The sequence below is a fragment of the Gadus morhua genome, chromosome 16, assembly GCF_902167405.1.
Source record: "Gadus morhua chromosome 16, gadMor3.0, whole genome shotgun sequence".
In the NCBI taxonomy this organism is placed as follows: Eukaryota; Metazoa; Chordata; class Actinopteri; order Gadiformes; family Gadidae; genus Gadus; species Gadus morhua.
In genome coordinates, this window is record NC_044063.1 from 25,561,698 (window position 1) to 25,581,135 (window position 19,438).

At 44.1% G+C, this 19,438-nt stretch overlaps 2 non-coding genes across 2 annotated transcripts; both read left to right on the top strand.

The window, feature by feature from the left end:
- Nucleotides 1–11,985: 11,985 nt before the first annotated feature.
- Nucleotides 11,986–12,081, top strand: trnai-uau (transfer RNA isoleucine (anticodon UAU)). Its single transcript has 2 exons — nt 11,986–12,023; nt 12,046–12,081. It is a non-coding gene; the product is annotated as a tRNA-Ile (tRNA).
- Nucleotides 12,082–14,380: 2,299 nt separating this feature from the next.
- Nucleotides 14,381–14,476, top strand: trnai-uau (transfer RNA isoleucine (anticodon UAU)). Its single transcript has 2 exons — nt 14,381–14,418; nt 14,441–14,476. It is a non-coding gene; the product is annotated as a tRNA-Ile (tRNA).
- Nucleotides 14,477–19,438: the final 4,962 nt, after the last annotated feature.

Sequence of the window (19,438 nt, forward strand, 5' to 3'; positions counted from 1 at the left end):
CTGCCCGCCGCCCGCTGCCACGAAGCACCACCACCGCGAAGCACCACCGCCTGGCAACAGGCAGCCGGCAGCCGGCAGCCAGAGTCGTCGGACAACCCGACTCAGTCATTTGTGATTCATAATGTCGTCTGGAAGCGCACAAAGCTTTTGGCCATGATAATATGTATTATATGATATGTAGGCCTATTAGGCTATATGATATTATTTAGATATAGAGCTCCAAGACTGTAACGCAAGTGTTGTAGCCTACCCTTCTTTATTTGGATAACCGTTCTACTGTTGGTGTTATGGCGCATAATACGTCAGACTGTCGTCTCTGGTATTTCCACAACGAGACTCCTAGTGGGGGTTATCTCAGCCATGGTTGAGAAGGAATTGGGGGAAAGGAACTTTGGCTTTGACTCCCTGAAGTACATGAACCAAGACATGGAGGTGAAAGGGATTGTTGCCAGCGATTGTCTCCCACTTGAGCCCCGCTTCCCGCTGCCCGTTGCCGAGGGACCAGCGCCTCGGCGTTGCCCGTTGCCCGCTGCAGGAGGCAGTGGTGCCTAAACGCTGCCCGCTGCCTGCTGCCGAGGCGGCGAGGCTCCGGCGGGAGAAAATCGCCGTCAACAATCACGGGCAACAATCCCTTTCTCCTCCATGCCGTGGTTCAGTCTACTTCAGATTGATGTGGACATGGAAGAACCAGAGACGTCGGAGAACCCGACGCAGTCGTTTGAGATCCATAATACCTTCTGGAGGCGCACACAGCTTTTGGCCGTGATAATATATATGGTATGATACAGATATCTATGTATAAGATGCAGACATGGGGGACTCGAGTCACATGACTTGACTCGAGTCAGACTCGAGTCGCAAATTTGAGGACTTGAGACTTGCTTGACTAACACTGATAAAAGACTCGACTTGACTTTGACTTGGTTTTCATGACTTGAGACTTGACTTAGACTTGAGACAGATGACTCGAAATGACTTTTCTAAAGTTAGATTATAGGTTGGATATGTGATTTGTGATACGACAGCAGATTTTGAAAAGACGCAACTCAAATGGTCCTACCCCCTCTCCTTCAACGCTGACTCTGACTCCACCCATTCCAAGTACATGGACGCGCAATCACACAAGAGCGCGAATACAGATGCGCGAGAGTGGGCCAGGGCAGGCTAGCTAGGTTGGAGTTTAGGGTTGTATTCTAGCGCTAGGTCCAAATGTGGATTAGCTAGTAAACTAGCTCCAGTAGCTACCGCAGGATAACAACAAACAGAAGCTTGCTCTGGGTCACGAGCTTTGAGTACGTGCACGTGCACGAAGAGGTCACGCGCGGGGGGAGGGGGAGTGCAGTACGACCGTTTAATTGACGTACTTACTGTCCAATGCCACTCTGTGTTTCTGAAAATCATTGGCTGGAGTTTTTCGAGCCCTGCCCGTTCCACAGATGATTAACTTTTTTAATTTTCATGTCAGTAGGCTACTTCTAACTCAGTGGTTTTAAGTGTCTTTTTGTTCAAGGTGGAGGTACGAGTTATAGCAGTCCCTGCATCAAGTGCACCTGTTGAACGTGTGTTCAGCCATGGTGGGGTGATAATGTGACCGCATCATTCAGAACTCAGTGACAAAGTACTGTCAAATTATTATTTTTGCAAATGCAATGCATTGTAAGTCGATGTATGTTGCGAGGTAGCAAGATTGCTACCAGCTTTCAGGCTTGTGTATTACTATTTCCCCTTCCTACAGTATGTGTATGTGATATTACTTTTGAAATATAATTTTTTTTCATGTCTGATGCCATGTGTTGTAAATAATATTCTACAACATGTAGGGAGATTGAGTGATTGACTTGAACTGTTGTCGTATACAGCTACCTAGAGGTTCTATTTGATTCTGTTCATAGGTTGGAGGTAATGATCATAAAAAACATTTTCAAACTATGCACATAATGGTTTTGGAATGTTTTGAATAGTTTGAGGTATTGTTATTGTTAAGACATTGTTATTGTTAATGTTGAAATAAAATGAACCACTCTCTTTACCGATTTTTAAATGTGGAAACTGGGTTAGATCATCAGATTTTTGTATGACTTGACTTGTGATTTGCTTGACCTGAGCAATGACTTGACTTGTGACTTGCTTGATTCTCACCACAGTGACTTGGGACTTGCTTGAGACTTGAAGGTTATGACTTGAGACTTGCTTGTGACTTGCACATGAATGACTTACCCCCACCTCTGATAAGATGATATTATTTAGATCCAGGACTCCCAAATATTTACAGAACACGGGCAAAGGCTGTGTCCCCCTCGCCATTGCGATACATCCAATGTAAACAGCGCATGGTTCCGTGGCCGCAAGCTGCTCAGGGTCACACCCCCATCCTATTCCTTGACCCGCCTCTCTCCTCCTCATTTGCAATAAAGCTAAAGACACCGAAACGGCATGTTTGGGGAAAGCTCAATGTGCGACTGGCTCGTAGTGGCTGTAATTCTGCACCACAGCTGAATTTCGGGAACGTCTTCAAATGCTGTGTTAGGGGCCCACTAATATCTATATTAAAGCATCCATAAAGTAGCATGCCATGGGACCTTTAATGTGTTACCCGGGTGTCTTTTTTAAACGTGAAAATATAATCTCAGAAAGAAAAGATAACTTCTCAAACTATTAGCCCAATGCTAGTTATGGGTGACTTTTAGTACATTTTTTTAACTTTTAGAGATTTGGGAGATTTTCTAAATTTTCAGCAGACATTTTAGCCTCAGGCTACTGGTGGTCGCCGTGGTAAAAAGGAAGGGACAGTAGGAATCCCATCAGAGAGGCACACAGTATTATCATAGTGCCACCAAAGGTGCGGGAATACAACATATATATAAATATATAACATACAGAATATGATAATACTTCTCAATCTTTGAGAGGGGGTAATCATTTTCAAAACCTTGCTCACTGCTCTTTCCTGCTTCCTCTCTTCCTTTCTTTGTATTTTTTCCAACTTTCAAATCCTACCTACTTACCTAATTCTACCTAAAATGGAACACTTCTATAACAAACAGCCTTATTACCGAAGAGCAAATCAAAGGTAAAGAAAACAATCAGTTCACCCCTTTTGTCTCATCCACTCCTTTCTCCTGATCTTGCCTGGTTCCCTGTCTGTTGGTTCCCTGCTCCCCTCCTTCCTCTGCCGCTGTTTCTCCTTGACCTTCCTCCTCACCCTTACCTGCATGTTGCCTGGTCTGCAGATCTGCCTCTCCTCCTCCTGGGACCGCTGTCTTATACACAGCAGGATGGAAGACAGCCCTGACCCATTTATCAGAGACAGGGAGAGGGAGAGCGAGAGGGAGAGGGAGAGAGAGAGAGAGAGAGGGAGGGAGAGAGAGAGAGAGAGAGAGAGGGAGGGAGAGAGAGAGAGAGAGGGAGAGAGAGAGAGAGAGAGAGAGAGAGAGGGAGAGAGGGAGAGAGAGGGAGAGGGAGAGGGAGAGGGAGAGGGAGGGAGAGAGAGAGGGAGGGAGAGGGAGAGGGGGAGAGGGAGAGCGTAATAATTTACCAATAGTGTTCATGTGAACTAAGGTACTTATTTCTACACAATCTAAGCTTAACCCTAAGAGACAGAGAAAGAGAGACCGAGACAGAGAGAGAGAGACACACAGACCGACGGACAGACAGACAGACAGACAGACAGACAGACAGACAGACAGACTGCTCTGTAGCATCTATGTTTTATTTATGTAGATATATTCAGCTTTTTTTTGTTGTATAATCTTTGTCTGTCCGATTGTACAAACATATGTGCGCCATTAGCGATTAAGAGTTGAAGATCCAAATGACATAACCACCATCCATTGATGGGATGTGCGCGATCTACCCGTGAAACAAGGACATGTGGGGGCCAGGAGCCACGAGCGGTGGCCCCTGTGTGGAGGGGTCCCTGTGTGGAGCTGAGGCCCCTGTGTGGAGGGTTCAATGTGTGGAGGGGCCCCTGTGTGGAGCTGAGGCCCCTGTTTGGAGCTGAGGACCCTATGTGGAGGGGCCCCTGTGTGGAGGGGCCCCTGTTTGGAGGGTTCACTGTGTGGAGGGGCCCCTGTGTGGAGCTGAGGCCCCTGTTTGGAGCTGAGGACCCTGTGTGGAGCTGAGGCCCCTGTTTGGAGCTGAGGACCCTGTGTGGAGCTGAGGCCCCTGTTTGGAGCTGAGGACCCTGTGGAGGGCCCCCTGTGTGGAGCTGAGGCCCCTGTTTGGAGCTGAGGACCCTGTGTGGAGGGGCCCCTGTGTGGAGCTGAGGACCCTGTATGGAGGGGCCCCTGTGTGGAGGGTTCACTGTGTGGTGGGGCCCCTGTGTGGAGGGTTTCACTGTGTGGAGCTGAGGCCCCTGTGTGGAGGGGCCCCTGTGTTGAGCTGAGGACCCTGTATGGAGGGGCCCCTGTGTGGAGGGTTCACTGTGTGGAGGGGCCCCTGTGTGGAGCTGAGGACCCTGTATGGAGGGGTCCCTGTGTGGAGGGGCCCCTGTGTGGAGCTGATGCCCTGTGTGAAGGGCCCCCTGTGTGGAGGGGCCCCTGGTTCAACACTGACAGCACTGCAGTACATGACCTGACGAATGCCCTTGATAAATGACTCACAGACACACACACGCACACACACACACACACACCAAAACATTCATACCCACTTACCGACGCAGGCATGCGCACACGCTCACCCACACGCACAAACACACACTGACAGAGACACACACACACACGGTAGCCTGCATGGCATTGTGAGGGGCTCCCCAGTATAGGGCTGTTTGTTTAAGTAGAGGGCCTAATAAGGCTTCCCATCTGAGAAAACACACGAGGAGTGCAGTCTAGACACTGACTGACAGGGCACACACACACACACACACACACACACACACACACACACACACACACACACACACACACACACACACACACACACACACACACACACACACACACACACACACACACACACACTATACCCCAATTAGCTCACCCTTAGCTAACATGAACACACACTGTCCTCTCTCGCTCCTTCTTTCTAACTCGTTCTCTTTCTCTCTCTCCCTTCCTTTTAAAGGAATAGTTCCACACCATATCTCTCTCTCCCTTTCACTCACCAACATAGGGTCCACAGGCAGCATGTGGTTGACAGACCAGGCTCTCTTGGCCTCAGGTCCACTCATGTCCTCTCAGGTCACAGATGAGGTTCGCTCCAGCAGATCCTTCAGAATTAGTCAAATAAAAAACCGAAAGATTGAGTCAACGAACATGAGGGATGATGTTAATAATAATAATAATAAATGAAATTTATATAGCGCTTAATATGGTACTCTAAGACGCTTAGACCCTATGCACAAGCAATCGCCAATCATCATAAACACACACTGATTTACCTTGTATCAAAGGAATGTGTGGATGTGCCTCTTTTTAAGGTTACAATTTGTATTAAATAGTTACTTGGATGAGATGATGTAACGTTTGGTTGTAATCTTGCAGTAAATACGTTGGCAGCGTATTATGAGTAAATAAATACAAATAAATGATTTTGCATCCAACCCCCTAAATAAAATTACAAAAAATGTCCACTCCCATCTAGGTTTACTCTCTCTGCAAAATTGGCCAACCAATGGCTGGATGTGGCCTAAGGCAGACTGAGCAGGTGTGTGTTTGTGTGTGTGTGTGTGTGTGTGTGTGTGTGTGTGTGTGTGTGTGTGTGTGTGTGTGTGTGTGTGTGTGTGTGTGTGTGTGTGTGTGTGTGTGTGTGTGTGTGTGTGTGTGTGTGCGGGTTAAGTTTCATGAGGTTAATCTACGGCGTTAACCTAATCCCACACATTTCCTCAACTCCTGTGACTTCTCTTCCTCTGGTTGACCAGCTGTCAGTCCCCTCTCTCTCTCTCTCTCTCTCTCTCTCTCTCTCTCTCTCTCTCTCTCTCTCTCTCTCTTACTCTCTCTCCCTCTCTCTCTCTCGCACTCTCTCTCTCTCTCTTTCTCACACTCTCTCTCTCTCTCTCTCTCTCTCTTACTCTCTCTCCCTCTCTCTCTCTCTCTCTCTCTCTCTCTCTCTCTCTCTCTCTCTCTCTCTCTCTCTCTCTCTCTCTCTCTCTCTTTCTCTCACGCACTCTCTCTCTCTCTTTCTCACACTCTCTCTCTGATCCCTCAAAAGCAATTTGGGGTTCAGGTCAGGATGAGGAGGAGGATGTGTTTGGAAAGCGTAAAGCTCCAATGGTAACCGAGGACTGGCTGTTCTCTGTGAGGCTTTGCTCTCCTCTTCTCTGTGGTTGTACATCTGCACACATGTACGACACACTCCAGGTAGGGGTGACAGACCAACCTGGCAGTGAGAGAGAGAGGCAGAGGGAGAGGGAGAGAGAGAGAGAGAGAGAGAGAGAGAGAGAGAGAGAGAGAGAGAGAGAGAGAGAGAGAGAGAGAGAGAGAGAGAGAGAGAGGGAGAGAGAGAGAGAGAGAGAGAGAGAGAGAGAGAGAGAGAGAGAGAGAGAGAGAGAATGTCACTCCGGCTCCCCTGCTTCTGTGCTGGAAGATGACATCAGACTGTGTGTGTGAGGTCAAACTGTCTCACATACAATCATGCTCTTTAACACATAAACGTGATAACATACGGCACAGACACATCCTAAACATGGAACTTTCTTGGCACGAACATGAACATCGTGTGTGTGTGTGTGTCTGTGTGTTGTGAATTCGAGATTTTCTGTTTTTTTCTTTTATACTTATCTGTGGAATCGCCTGAACGATTATTTTGGTTCAGATGTAGGGCGTGCACACGCAAGCATTTTCAAAGCAAATGAGTTAACCTCCCGTTTGTTATCAAAATAAATAGAAGGCTACACTGCAAGGCTCAACGATGCAACTTCTAGGTCAGAAAAACATTTAAATTAATTATTGCCCACATCTATAAAAAATATATACATATTGGGCAAACTTCTTACACATTTTGTAAACACCAACTCAAACACACACTTATACTTATGCAAATGTTGCAAATGTGGAAGGGTATGTAAATGAGTGTGGTAGTGTGCGCAAGAGGTATTAGATGGGTGTGTGTGCATGTGCGGTGTGTTTGTGCAGTCTGTGTCTGTGCGTCTGTTTCCGTCTCTGTTTCTGTGCGTGCGTGTGTGTGTGTGTGCGTGTGTGTGTGCGTGAGTTATTTTGGACATAAAGCCCTCATGGACATCAGATGGAGCCGGGAGGATTTGGCCAATTTGAGAGGGCCAGCAATGAGATGGAAACACTGGTGATGTCACGTACTTCAGCGTGGAGGAACCAAGCAGTCACGCATGACCCACGTCAGCAAGGAGGGCCCAGCACAGGACGGATTAGAAGAGGGTTGATGTGGTCCACTTGACTTCTTGGGATGAACAAAGCCTCCTGAAGTTTAGCGTGTACTTTGGTAAATGGTCTACCATGCTTTCTTAAAAGTGCATAGCAAAAGGTTTATCACGGTGAAAGAAACAACGGTTATGCGAGCAACAATACTGTTGTTAAAGCTGATAAAGGAGATTCCCATTCAGGGGCTTAATCATAATAACACTTATTTACCAGATCTGAAAAGCCATACTAATATTAGCAAGCACTTAGGGATGCCACTTACTATTTATTTTCATAAGTTTGGGATTATTGGAAACAGTATTGCAAGTGACAGCCCTAAAGAGGACATTTGCCCCCCTCCCCAAGTCACTACCCCAGTGATGTAAAGGATGCACATCTGACCATTGAAGTGTTATTAGATATGGCATCAACAGGGCTGAAAAGTTACCAAAAATGTAGAGTCGACAAAGTTCGATTTATCAGTCAACAAAATGGACAGATTTGTTGGGGAAAAGTATACATTGATGATGCCGGGATAAATCGCATGTCCCCATGCTGCAAAGGTAATTTGCCGAACGTCTTGGGTCAATACTCTGATGATTCTGCAGATTTAGAAGGCAAAATACCAAAGCACTTTTGTAAATGGGATAGGCCATAGGATTGATATTTTGTATGAACAGCGCTGTCTTATGTTTTAATGTAAAGTAAGATACATGATTGGTCCAGCAACAGAGCAAATGTTTCTTTGTTTTAGATATTCATCAAACAAATCAACATCGACCATGCCATGCTAATCTAGAAATCGAGCCCTGCTAAAACAAAAAAAACATGCATTTTTGTATATCTGTTCTATGGTGGTAGTAGTCCTCCACCTAGTGGAGCACTACAGGAGGTTTACTTTAATAACAGGCAATATATACGGTGCCTTACTAGGAATTTGAAAAACCTTCATATTCAAAGGGTGATACATCGATTATTATATTTTAAATACTATTGACTAACACTTTTATCCAAAGTGACAACAGATATAGGTTAGTAAGGAGCAGGTAAGGCTAAGGTGTATTGCTCAAGGAGGTGTATGCTGTTTGAAGGGCAGAACTCCTTTCACCCACAGTCTAACTTCCATCACTGAAAAGCTCAATCAAAAAATAATTTAAGAGAAAATAATCCTCAATGTTCTTCCCTGCAGCATATACTTAATTAAAACATGGTAGTTAAAGTGATTATCACTGTTGCCGGAAACAAGCCTTACTCAGGAGAGAACCCTTGTGATGGATAATCACATTATGGCCTGAGTAATAGCTTCATCGACACAGCTCCTAGGATCCAAGTAAGGTGACCTGAGAGAGGCGGTAAGGAACTCCTCCCTGTCGAGACGCTCCTCCTGCAGGCTGAGAGGTCTGTCTCTCTATCTGGGATTCCTCCATGAGACCCTGACCCTGGTCAGACACATGTAGGGCCTCGTCCAGCGTCTCTCTTGAGGGACAGTGGAGCTCCAGGATCGGTCTACCTGTTAGATGGCTGACCTTTCATCTCATTGTAACACTTTGTTATTTTCTGTTGACAGGGTCTTGACATTGATTAGATCAAGGAAGAGTTGCAGGCGTTGTCATCCCATTTGAAATAATTATGCTTAATTTCTCACAATGAAATGTCACTCACGTGCGTGTGTGTGTGTGTGTGTGTGTGTGTGTGTGTGTGTGTGTGTGTGTGTGTGTGTGTGTGTGTGTGTGTGTGTGTGTGTGTGTGTGTGTGTGTGTGTGTGTGTGTGTGTGTGTGTGTGTGTGTGTGTGTGTGTGTCAGTGTTTCCCACACATTGACGAGACTATGTCGCACCGCAATAGTCTAATTTCGGCCGCCATAGTTTCAATAAAAAAAAAAAAAAAAGACAAACTCAACATATCTGTGTTACTTTGTTTGGGTTAAACCCAGCAGTCTGTATTAAGGGCAGCTGAGTGTGTAAGAGTGTGTGTGTGCTGGGGGGGAGGGGGGAGGGGGGAGGGGAATATTTGGTATGCACAGAATCAATGAATTTAGCGCTTCCAACAGAAAGGCTACCTGAAGCTCCACATGAGGACTCACTCCGGGGAGAAGCCCTACAGGTGTGACCAATGCATGAAGGGCTTCGGACAGAGCTCCGGCCCGAAGATCCACATGATGACTCACTCCGGGGAGAAGCCCTACAGGTGTGACCAACGCATGAAGAGCTATCAACAGAAAGGCTACCTGAAGATCCACATGAGGACTCACTCCGGGGAGAAGCCCTACAGGTGTGACCAATGCATGAAGGGCTTTGGACAGAGCTCCGGCCCGAAGATCCACATGATGACTCACTCCGGGGAGAAGCCCTACAGGTGTGACCAACGCATGAAGAGCTATCAACAGAAAGGCTACCTGAAGATCCACATGAGGACTCACTCCGGGGAGAAGCCCTACAGGTGTGACCAATGCATGAAGGGCTTTGGACAGAGCTCCGGCCCGAAGATCCACATGATGACTCACTCCGGGGAGAAGCCCTACAGCTGTGACCAACTCATGAAGCCCTTCAGTCAAAGATCAAACCTGAAGCTCAACATGAAGATTCACTCCAGGTAGAAGCCCTGCGTGTGTCTGTACTGCAACACCAGCTACAGCGACCCGAGCAATTTGCATGTTCACGTGCTCAAGCACACGGGCAATGGGGTGCTTTGACACCGGGCAACAGAACGCTTTGTTTGACACCTCTATCCGGTTTTCGTTGAAATAACTGCTGTAGGTTTTTTTTCATGTTTAAAGATGCTTTCCAGCTTTTGATTCACTTTCTGTTTTTATCGTTGTAAATAACGTGTGTGCGATGAAGAAGAGAATCTTTTGTGGACACTTTGGAAAACAAAATATTTAATTTGAAGAGCATTATCATGGGAAGATACAGGCAGCAAAGTTGCCAAGCATACATTCAGTGAGACGATGGGTGTACATGATTCTTAAAGGAAACTTTCACATCATTGGTTAATACAAAGGTGAGGGGGGATCAACACAGCAAAGAAGTCAGTCGATTGGACTCAGTATCAGACTTTGTGGCTACAGTGGCAATGCAAATGCAAACTAGCTTAACACCTTTCAATTAGACAGGACGGGAGGTATCGCTTGGTGTAAGCAGAATGTTTAGAAATTCCTTTCAGTTGACTTATTATATAAACAGGGTTCATAGAATTTTTGTACAATGGTATATTGTAGTTAGGTGAGTGCTGCATGCAGCGCTCAACTATTGTTCTTAAGTTGTATTCCCTCTTTCTTTCTTATTCTCTGCACACTTTGGGACCTATCTTCTTCCACATTTCTTCACCTATAGACCCCCAAACAAGAGCAAATTTGTTGAGATTGTCACTTATCAACATCTGTACAAACTGACTATTACCAATTTCTTTGATTCTGAAACAAGTATAAATGACATTGAAATTCTGTTTTGATTTAGTTGATTTGTTAAATGTTTGAACGAAAGTTCAAACATCTCAAACAAATCAACACACTTGCATCTTTAATTAAATGAAAAATAATTAAGATATACCGGTAATTTATACTTTTTTCAAAATTACATTTTAATTTATTTTCAGTTGTCTTCCGCTGAGGCTAGAGCGTGTGACGCCACACGTCACACACACGCTCTAGCTTGGGCTAGAGCGGAGGACCTGATCATCGCCAAGCGTGGCTTTCACAAAGCTACGCTACACCAACTGCATGAGTTGCTCTTGTGGCATAATTTCCTGGCTTGTAGAAGAAGAAGAAGAAGAAGAAAAAGGATTGTATTTATATAGCGCTTTCTCTCACGCTGGCTAATAAAGCGTTGGAACACACAAGACTGGTAACCATAGCAACGCCGGTAAACAAACCCTGCGAAGCCCAATCCCTACGAGAGCTCCCCGCGCTACCGCCATCCTGAGGCGCACAGAGCTTTTGGCCGTGATATTATACATACAATTATATTATAATATTATATATAGAACGTTATAAGATGCTGTCACCGAGAATTGGCGCGCTGCCAGACGCTGTCTCCGAGTGTGAGAGGAGAGTTGACGGAGAAGATGGCGGTTGACCTAAGTTCAAAGTTTATACCGTTTATACTGGATAATACAACCCTAGTACCATTGCATTTATGGCTATGACTGTGTACTAACTTCATTAAAATCAAGGCATATGAGCTCTGTTTTCACATCTGAGTTAATGGCAGTCCTATGGGCTTTAAGGTGGATTGAGGAAAGTAGACCTAGAGAGGTTATCATCTTTTCTGACTCTGCAGCTGCTCAAGGAAGCCTTAAGAAAGGGGGGAAATCTAAGGCTCGACCTGATATTATTACTGACATTCTAACTGTGTTTTTTAGAATTGGGTTTAGAGCCAACATCACCTTTTGCTGGGTTCCGGGACACGCAGGGGATGGGGGGAATGAGCAGGTGGATCCGATTTCAAAACAGTGTTTGAGTAGAGAGGTAGATGTTCATATATCCTGGGGGAGAGTGGAGCTGAGAGAAAGAATTAAAGAAGGCTTAATGACAGAGAGGGTGAGAAAAAGAATCTCAAGTTAAAAAAAGATGTGCCTGCATTTTTCAGTCCCGTAGGCCCTAGTAGGTTTTGGTTTAAAGTTTAGATTAACATCAAATTATGATTAAATAATCATCAAGTCATTCTCAATACAGTGCTCCAGTGGCGCAATCGGTCAGCGCGCGGTACTTATAAGACAGTAACCTGCACAAAGACATGCCGAGGTTGTGAGTTCGAGCCTCACCTGGAGCAAGCTTTGGCTTTGTTGAAGATAGTTTAGGACTACTGGACTTCTTCTGTAAAGTAACAATGTTAAATGTGTAACATGACATAATATTTTTGGTTCAAGCCATGATTACATCTCTCATTACGACTCTGCATGGCTTCAAATCGAACGTCGACCAGACATAGTGAATGTTGGTTTAATCCAGGCTTCTGTCAATAAGACAGAATTTGTTCATGTGAACAGATTGTTACTTTACAGAAGAAGTCCAATAGTCCTTAACAAACATTTTACAATTTTCTAAACATTAAACTAAAACCAACTTGGTCAACAACTTTGGTTTTACACAAAGGCAAAACTGAAAATTATAATTGTGTTACATGATCTGATATTAAGGGTTCCAAGTCTATGATTAGATCTCTTGGACTCTGGCCTCAAATAAAGTGAGGATTGGTTTAAGAAAGGTTTTGTAAATGAGACATAGTTTGCTGTTGTGAACAGATTGTAACCTTACACAAGTCCATTCGTCTTAACTGTCGTCAAAGCTTAAGCTTGCATTGTAAATCAGACGGCACTTGCTGGAAATCCAACTCCTCAACTATGTTTAACAAAAAGCATTAAGCTTTATCCATGTGAGGCTCTAACCCACAACCTCGTCGTGTCTTGGTGCAGGTTACTGTCGTATAAGTACCACGCGCTGACCGATTACCCCAATGGAGCACTGTTTTGATGCAGACTTGAACATTAAACCAAAACTTGCTAGGCCAACAGCTTTGGTTTTACACAAAGAGAAATGAGAAAATGAGTAAGTTGATCTGTTATAATTGGTTCAAGTCTATGATTAGATCTCTTGGACTCTGGCCTCAAATCAAACATACAAAAAATAGGGAGGGTTATTTTAAACAAAGCTTTTGTAAATCAGACAGAATTTGCTTGTGTGCACAGATTGTTACTTTGCAGAAGAAGACCAATAGTCCTCAACATTTTTAACAAAGTTGTTCCAGGTGATGCTCGAACTCACAACCTCGGCATGACTTGGTGCAGGTTACTGTCTTATAAGTACCACGCTCCGACCGATTGCGCCACTGGAGCTCAGAGAAAGTACAACAAGAACTTACAAATCACAACCGAGTCTTTTAATTGTCCGCCTGTGAAATAATATCTCCTCCGGAATTGGAACCTTCATGTTTAGTTCTTTCAACAAATTAATGTATAGAGAGATGAGAGTATAAGTCCATTAATCGTATACTGTTCGATTACGCCACGGGAGCGTTGGTTAAAAAGTGCAGATGACCTCGAGAAAAAGAACAACCTTGAAACAAAGGCTTTAGTATGCTAACTTGTCGCATAATACAACCCTTCGCCTAAGTGGAGTTGTGTTTATGTACTATGAGTGAAAGTAAACACAGTGTTCAACGAATAATTCACTCAAACGTGGACTACTCGGGAATGGCTAAACATACAGATAATCAACTCATATCAATGGAAACATTAGGATGTACTGTTCGTTTTGATATCTGACTTGTCATATTTGGACGAGGGATCTATGACGTTCTGTGCTGAGAAGTATGGATTTTGCAGGCGGACGGCTGATGCAACCGGATAAAAGTTAATTTCTCTAGTTTCATATGATTGTTGTCATGAACATTGAACTAGTCTTTTACAGGAAAAACATAAGACGCTGGTAACTCCAAAAATGGCAGAACATCTCAATTAGAGACAATACTTTGATTATATTTACAGATGGATCTAGAGATCCAGTTAGTGGGAGGGATGGGTTTGGGATGTTTGTGGAGCAGCTTGGGGTAAAGATTGGCCGGCGCATCTCATATGAGCTCTGTTTTCACATCTGAGTTAATGGCAGTCCTATGGGCTTTAAGGTGGATTGAGGAAAGTAGACCTAGAGAGGTTATCATCTGTTCTGACTCTGCAGCTGCTCTGGAAGCCTTAAGAAAGGGGGGAAATCTAAGGCTCGACCTGATATTATTACTGACATTCTAACTGTGTTTTTTAGAATTGGGTTTAGAGCTAACATCACCTTTTGCTGGGTTCCGGGACACGCAGGGGATGGGGGGAATGAGCAGGTGGATCCGATTTCAAAACAGTGTTTGAGTAGAGAGGTAGATGTTCATATATCCTGGGGGAGAGTGGAGCTGAGAGAAAGAATTAAAGAAGGCTTAATGACAGAGAGGGTGAGAAAAAGAATCTCAAGTTAAAAAAAGATGTGCCTGCATTTTTCAGTCCCGTAGGCCCTAGTAGGTTTTGGTTTAAGGTTTAGATTAACATCAAATTATGATTAAATAATCATCAAGTCATTATCAAAACAGTGCTCCAGTGGCGCAATCGGTCAGCGCGCGGTACTTATAAGACAGTAACCTGCACAAAGACATGCCGAGGTTGTGAGTTCGAGCCTCACCTGGAGCAAGCTTTGGCTTTGTTGAAGATAGTTTAGGACTACTGGACTTCTTCTGTAAAGTAACAATGTTAAATGTGTAACATGACATAACATTTTTGGTTCAAGCCATGATTACATCTCTCATTACGACTCTGCATGGCTTCAAATCGAACATCGACCAGACATAGTGAATGTTGGTTTAATCCAGGCTTCTGTCAATAAGACAGAATTTGTTCATGTGAACAGATTGTTACTTTACAGAAGAAGTCCAATAGTCCTTAACAAACATTTTACAATTTTCTAAACATTAAACCAAAACCAACTTGGTCAACAACTTTGGTTGTACACAAAGGCAAAACTGAAAATTATAATTGTGTTACATGATCTGATATTAAGGGTTCCAAGTCTATGATTAGATCTCTTGGACTCTGGCCTCAAATAAAGTGAGGATTGGTTTAAGAAAGGTTTTGTAAATGAGACATAGTTTGCTGTTGTGAACAGATTGTAACTTTACACAAGTCCATTCGTCTTAACTTTCGTCAAAGCTTAAGCTTGCTTTGTAAATCAGACGGCATTTGCTGGAAATCCAACTCCTCAACTATGTTTAACAAAAAGCATTAAGCTTTATCCATGTGAGGCTCTAACCCACAACCTCGTCGTGTCTTGGTGCAGGTTACTGTCGTATAAGTACCACGCGCTGACCGATTACCCCAATGGAGCACTGTTTTGATGCAGACTTGAACATTAAACCAAAACTTGCTAGGCCAACCGCTTTGGTTTTACACAAAGAGAAATGAGAAAATGAGCAAGTTGATCTGTTATAATTGGTTCAAGTCTATGATTAGATCTCTTGGACTCTGGCCTCAAATCAAACATATACAAAAAATAGGGAGGGTTATTTTAAACAAAGCTTTTGTAAATCAGACAGAATTTGCTTGTGTGCACAGATTGTTACTTTACAGAAGAAGTCCAATAGTCCTCAACATTTTTAACAAAATTGTTCCAGGTGATGCTCGAACTCACAACCTCGGCATGACTTGGTGCAGGTTACTGTCTTATAAGTACCACACGCCGACCGATTGCGCCACTGGAGCTCAGAGAAAGTACAACAAGAACTTACAAATCACAACGTAGTCTTTTAATTGTCCACCTGTGAAATAATATCTCCTCTGGAATTGGGACCTTCATGTTTAGTTCTTTCAACAAATTAATGTATAGAGAGATGAGAGTATAAGTCCATTAATCGTTATACTGTTCGATTACGCCACGGGAGCATTGGTTAAAAAGTGCAGATGACCTCGAGAAAAAGAACAACCTTGAAACAAAGGCTTTAGTATGCTAACTTGTCGCATAATACAACCCTTTGCCTAAGTGGAGTTGTGTTTATGTACTATGAGTGAAAGTAAACATAGTGTTCAACGAATAATTCACTCAAACGTGGACTACTCGGGAATGGCTAAACATACATATGATCAACTCATATCAATGGAAACATTAGGATGTACTGTTCGTTTTGATATCTGACTTTTCATATTTGGACGAGGGATCTATGACGTTCTGTGCTGAGAAGTATGGATTGTGCAGGCGGACGGCTGATGCAACCGGATAAAAGTTAATTTCTCTAGTTTCATGTGATATGTGTATCCTTGACTGAGTGACACACAGACACTGACACTTACTCTAGCTCGCGCACAGTGACACACACACACACACACACGCACACACACACAAACACAGAATTTGGATTTAAGGAAAAATAACATTAAGTGTCTCGAGCACTCAAATAAAATACACTGGCTACTGAATCCAGCACAGCAACTGGACTACTCAGGAATGGCTAAACATACATATGATCAACTCATATCAATGGAAACATTAGGATGTACTGTTCGTTTTGATATCTGACTTGTCATATTTGGACGAGGGATCTATGACGTTCTGTGCTGAGAAGTATGGATTGTGCAGGCGGACGGCTGATGCAACCGGATAAAAGTTAATTTCTCTAGTTTCATGTGATATGTGTATGTTGTCTGTGTGGTATCTCCTTGATAAGCAATTAAGCTGAGAACAAAGGAAGACACTAGGCGTCGTTCTAAGAGGCGTTTCTAGGAGAGCTGGGTTGGGGGCAGGGGGGGCTAGAGGGGGGCCCATCCTCTGACTAGGAGGGGCCATGGCCCTCACTGCCCCCCCCGCCACGCCCCTGCGGAGAACTATGTCCAGTCAATGCCAGCTCGATTAATAGAGCGCAACAGTGTGGTTCCGGAAGTAAAAGTCCCCTTCATTTTCATCATGGAGGTTTTGGATTAAAAGCCTTAATGTCGTAACCACCGTGTGTGTGTGTGTGTGTGTGTGGTTTACCTACAACCAGCAACAGGACGTCAACGGATCGTTCCAAATAGACCAAGGCAAGGACCAGAGGAATGAGAGCACACTGACAGGTTTGTCTGAAACACATGCACACACAAACACACACACACACACACACACACAGACACACACACACACACACACACACACACACTGTGTGTGTGTGTGTGTGCGTGTGTGACACATAGACACTGACTCTAGCTTGCACGCATGGTGACACACACACACACACACACACACACACACACACACACACAAACACACACACAGACACCGACTCTAGCTTGCACACATGGTGACACACACACACACACACACACACACACACACACACACACACACACACACACACACTGAGCGACACACAGACACTGACACTTACTCTAGCTCGCGCACAGTGACACACACACACACACACACGCACACACACACAAACACAGAATTTGGATTTAAGGAAAAATAACATTAAGTGTCTCGAGCACTCAAATAAAATACACTGGCTACTGAATCCAGCACAGCAATAACATTACTGTATTTATCCCGAGGGATAAAAAAAAAGTATATATATTAGAGCTGTCAAGCGATTAAAATATTTAATCGTGATTAATCGCATTAATGTCATAGTTAACTCTAATTAATCGCGATTAATCGCAAATTATTTTTCTATGCTAAATATCCCTTGATTTTTTTGTCCCATTTTTTTTTTTTATAAAATAATTGCGTTAATCGCGCGATAAAAAATGTAACGCCGTTAAATTTGGTTTGCGTTAACGCCGTTAATAACGCGTTTAACTGACAGCTCTAATATATATATATATATATATGAAAAAGAGTATACCAGAGAGGGATAATAACTAGATTATAGGTCATCATATAGGCTGCACCATATGGTTCTGCCATTGCACACTTAGTGGCGAATTGAAATATTGGCGTGCCTCTCAGGATCTGCACGGATCTCCTGGACCAGATTGTGGCATACCCCCTGTTCTTGTCTCTGTTCATTGATGGGGTGCACCCAAACCCTTCGTCTTCTCCTTGCCCGCCTACAGCGCAGGAGAAGAAGGGCAGCCCCCCTCTGTCTGGCAACAGTTATTTATTCTGTTGAAATAAAAAAAACTCAATAAAATGTAAAAGAGCTTGCTCAATTAAAATGGATAACTACTGGCTGCATACATGTAAATGTGTGGCTATGTTAGGGCTATATAGATGGATAGATACTGTATTGGTCCCAATGGGGATCAATAAAGCCATCCAGGAGCTCAATACAATAAATACACACAATAACAATTGGCCTTAAAAGGTGACTGCACTATATACTAAAAAGGCTTAATAGAAGGTCCTGCAGTTATTGAGATTGTTGATGCAGTAGATGAATAATGGCAAAATATAAAATAAATAAGAAATGACAGTAAATAAAACGATAAAGTGCCCTACAAACTAAGTTCATCTGATGCTTGAAAACATACTTTCACTTCGCAGATTATACATTTTTCAAATTATTCAGCCAAAAATATGGAAAATAAATAGGCTACAATAGGCTACTCACCCACTGCGTTTCGTCTCTTTGCTGCGGTTGATTGACAGGTGACTTCCTGATTTTATACTGCAGCGCGGCCGTCGCGCCGCCTCCTGTTGGTGCTAGGGGCGTGCTTTTGACGCGCGTAAAATGCGCGCCGCGCCGCTGCGGCGCCGGTGTGTGGAGGCCTTTACAGTACTTAAATTTGCATACGTGATCTGATTGGATGACGGATCCGTCGCTGCCGAAAAAGTTTAACATTTTTCAACTTTTTGACTGAGCCATGACTGAGCCGACGGCACCAACGGAACGGACGGATCCACAATGCATTGCGCGTCCGTCCCCATTGAAAGTCAATGGGGATCAGTCGACGGACGCATGTAATGGGCACGGGCCGTAAGGCCTCGTGCCCACTGCACCGTCAGTCAACGGACGTGGGAAGGCGTGGCTGACGGATGGGGGAGTAGTCTTTGCAGATGCATCCGTCAGCCAATCAAATCGGTTCGCCGGGTTCTTCCCGCTTCTTCCTGCTTGTTGCGAGGCAAGATGACCCGCTTTCCCGCTTTCCAGTATCGTCAGAGCCCGAGTCGCGTCACAGTGCTTACATTTGCATACGCGATCTAATTGGATGACGGAACCGTCGCTGCCGAAAAAGTTGAACATTTTTCAACTTTCTGACGGTGGCGAACGCTCCAACTGAACGGACGGATCCACAATGCATTGCGCGTCCGTCCCCATTCAAAGTCAATTGGCAACGGTCAACTGACGGAGGTAGTGGGCACGGGGCGTAATACTCGTGGCTCTAAAAACCACGCGGCAATGGAGCTGCCGTCAATTGGGTTGTTTTTGTCGTAAACTAGGGTCCGATGGTTGAAAAATAGACAGATATTCCAAGGTATCCTTAAATGTGTTTATTAGATGTGTTTATTTTATGCAGTTTAGACTTCTTCTATAACTAATTTTTGAAAGCAAAACACCAAGCTCATTGATTTAACGAGGGAGGGTTATTTGAAACAATTTATTAAATAAATATTTGTGAGAGGTCATTCCTTCTCCTGATTTTACTTCCTATTTATGTCTAGGGTAAACCCCTACTGTCCACAAGCAT